Below are 3,713 nucleotides of genomic sequence, written 5' to 3' on the forward strand. Positions count from 1 at the left end.
TCAACTTCCACTCTTTGTTCCTTGCTACCTCTAGTGCATCTTCATATGTCCTAGGCTTCTTTAGCTCCACTCTCCAACGTATATTCTCCCAAAGACCAGCCAAGAACCTGTCCTTCTTCATCATGTCAGGCGGGGGTACCTGTGGTGCTAAGGCCTTGCACATTCGCTCCCATGCCAATGAAAACTTACGTATGTACGCATCTACTGGCTCACCTTCCTTCTGCACCAAACCTTGTACTTCTTGCCACACTTTGTCAGGATCTTCTATCTTCATAAAATCCACTTCCAATCCATGCCTTAGATTGTCCCAACTCAATCTTACAGGTGGATCCGCTGCACGCAACTCCTCTTCAAATGCCTTGGACCAAACTCGTGCATCACTCTTCAAAAAAATTTGGAGAAGGCGTAACATTTGCGTAGGGTCATGAATCTGGTTGCTAATGCAGGCAACCTCCATCTTTTCCAAAAATTCTTCCACATCTTCATCACTTCTTCCATAAAATTCCGGATAAGAGAAAGCCATGGCTACCCAAGTTACAATGCTTTGAGAACCCCTTCGAACACACGTGCAAGAACCCAAGACTTTTGACTACCCAATCCCCAGAAACTTCAATGGAGCTCAGCTTTAGATAAGGACAAACACATGCACATCAAATGAGTTTTCATAGTTGATCATCGGAATTACAACAGGCAAAGGACATTCCAATATCTCCCTTAATCTTCTTGGCCCGAACATGAAGACTATGCGCTGCTAGAAAAAAATCTTCCTGGACACATGAACATTTATCTGGATTCTTTGAGTTAAATGAAATGGAGTGAATTGAGGGCCATTTTGATCATCCATTAAAGCCAACCATGAAGCTCCCAAGAAGGCACACCTGACTTATCCTCTGATTTTGCCAAAATTTCAGCAGCATAAAATCATAAATGGCTCAAAAGACTAAAAAACCAGCCATCATAACTCAGAAAAATTTTGGCAGAGTTTCCCCACAAGTAGAGCAGTAGGAACCCAAAATATAGACTGTATATGTATGCATAAACTGTCAACAATAGAACTCGAGCATCAAACAAGAATCACTAATACATAGCCTATGGCGAGGTCACGAAAAGGGTGCTCCAGCTACCTATATCACCTAAAGGATCTCTACATTTGAGAATCCCCTAGCTCAATAAAAACCTCACGCTATCGACCCTCACACGAAGGCTAATGCAAATCGCGTATAGTCAAGTCTCAGAAATGGCTGGGACTGCCAAATACAACCAAGTATGGCTCCACAAATGCGTACAATGGCAGTTTCCACAAGTAACGTACAACCCAGTAGACAATGCGCTCAAGCAGGCGCTAAATGATGCACACCCACAACTGCAAGTGACATCACTGCTAGTATATCACTGTACTCCAGCTACCTGTAGCTGTGTGAATCACCTGTACCTGTACCTGTCCCTGTAACGTGTAACCTGTAATCTGCAACTAGCAACCTGCAGCCTGTAAGACCGAATCTTGAAGCTTGAAGCTCGAAGCAGAAGGTACTCGAAGAAGATCCTCAGTGGGGGCACCAAAAGAATGTGAGCGGGATGAAAACACACACAGCGCCTCTATAACGACCCGACACACACTCTTGGGAATACACACACACACACTATGGGGCACCACTCGGCTTAGACAACACACCTGGCCGAGACAGGGAACACACCTCTGGAGTGAGAGGAGAGAGACCATCCACTTGCCCACTCCACACAGACACACACACACACACACACACACACACACACACACACACACACACACACACACACACACACACACACACACCAAAAAAACTCAGCTCAAAAGAGGAGAATTTCTGATGTTTAGATACAATTGAGCTTGGGCCAACACCAATGGGGCAAATAGCTCACACAATATGGGTAAAATAAGTCAGATACAATCACAAACTAGAGCAGAAACTTCGCTCATAGGAGAAACTTACACAGAAAAACAGCAGGAAAAGAGTGAGGAATTTGGCAAAATGGACAGCGCCATCGCGTTCGGAACGGCCCAAAACCCCAGTCTACAATGTCAAAGTGCTCAAATCCGACCTCGGATGAGCAGTTTACGACCAAAACAGGCTCCAAAAACCCCAAAAACACACCTGCGGCTGTTCCTCCTCTCTTCTCCACGTTTTTTCTGGTCTTCTCTCAGTTTTTTCAGTTTCCACACTTAGATTTATTAGTTGGGCACCCTTGGCCTTTTAGATGACCTCAAACGGACCCCGAACATGCCAAAAACTGACCTCGCAGTGCATAGTTGTCACCTTTTTTGCATCATCTGCACACCTGGCACTCATTTCTTTTCAATAATGCATTCCGCAACCACGTGAAGTGGCCCCAAAAAGTGGTCCTCATGATGACCTTTCTGCATAATTCTCACAAGAAAACATCCACGTTGTGTCTGTACTTATCCACGTGCAAGTATTGACCCCATTTGGCCTCCTGACGCCACTAGATGCCATCTGACGCACTCGCTTACCTCATGTCATCGGCCCGCGGATAGCTTCCTCGAGAAGTTTTACGCGCTACCAACTCCTCATTATTGTAGAAAAAACCAGTGGTACTGGTAATAGTGAAAATCGATGCACTATGTACACCCTGTCCTACCTGTACACATGTGGGCCCCACATAACCACCTGGCTCTGAAAAAAGGGCAATTCTTTATTTGATGCACCATGCATGTATATGTACATATGCGCAATCCCTTGCTCCAAAAAACTCCTGACACCGTGTAAACCCATAGAAACTTTCACAAATTGTAATCGACCCTACTTACATAGACAAGCAAAAGAAAACATAAGATATGATTAGGAGTATGGCTGGGGTCCAGGGTGTGACAACAATAACAAGAAGTGGGGATTTCTTGATATATCTATTACCCATTTAGTGAAAATGAATTCTAATTAATTGTACTTGTGGTTTGTTGGCAGGTAAAGATCCCTGCTTTCATCTGATAGAAGTTTCGACTTAAAGCTCCTACTTTGTCATGTATCAAAGTATTTTGTAATGAATTTATATCAAGAAATTCTTCTTTGTTTTGTTCTTTACACAATATGGTAATTGCAAACAGTATTTAAGTCTCTCTGCATATGATTTTGAATGATGGGATTTTACATTCAAACACACACAAAATTTTTCCGGGATACCTTTAGTCGGGTATCCATCATATACTGAGGAAATTTAATACTAGTATAAAAATAATTGTTGGTTTAATACTTATATGGTGATTGATTCAGGCATTTTGGATTCCATCTCTCCCCCGTCTAAGGTATGGAATAGAAGAAGACATTCCTATTCCACCTATTGGTACCCAATGTATAATTTCTTGTTTCAAAGGTGTGGAATTCCACAAAAAATTGCTTTATTTTGAGAAACAAGCTATAAACACCCACTCTATATCTGTCTTAACACAACCTCTATAAATGACTGGCTCTCCTTATTGATTCTTTCTAGAAAAGAGAAGGATAAGATTTTAGAGGCCTTTAGTACCTTCCTAGCCAAATTACCATTATTGATGCACAAGATAGTTTAGATCTTGATTTTTATTTTACTTCTCTACCCACTATTGTGAACGAGTTATATTTTATCAGTAACCTTCCAGCTGTACCTATAGAAATCAAGCACTCTGGAAAAGGTTATTAATCCCCTTCAAGATCTGGACCTTCTGGAAGAAAAAGAGAAAG

This window comes from Adiantum capillus-veneris, chromosome 26 (genome assembly GCF_014529385.1).
Source record: "Adiantum capillus-veneris isolate H3 chromosome 26, ASM1452938v2, whole genome shotgun sequence".
In the NCBI taxonomy this organism is placed as follows: Eukaryota; Viridiplantae; Streptophyta; class Polypodiopsida; order Polypodiales; family Pteridaceae; genus Adiantum; species Adiantum capillus-veneris.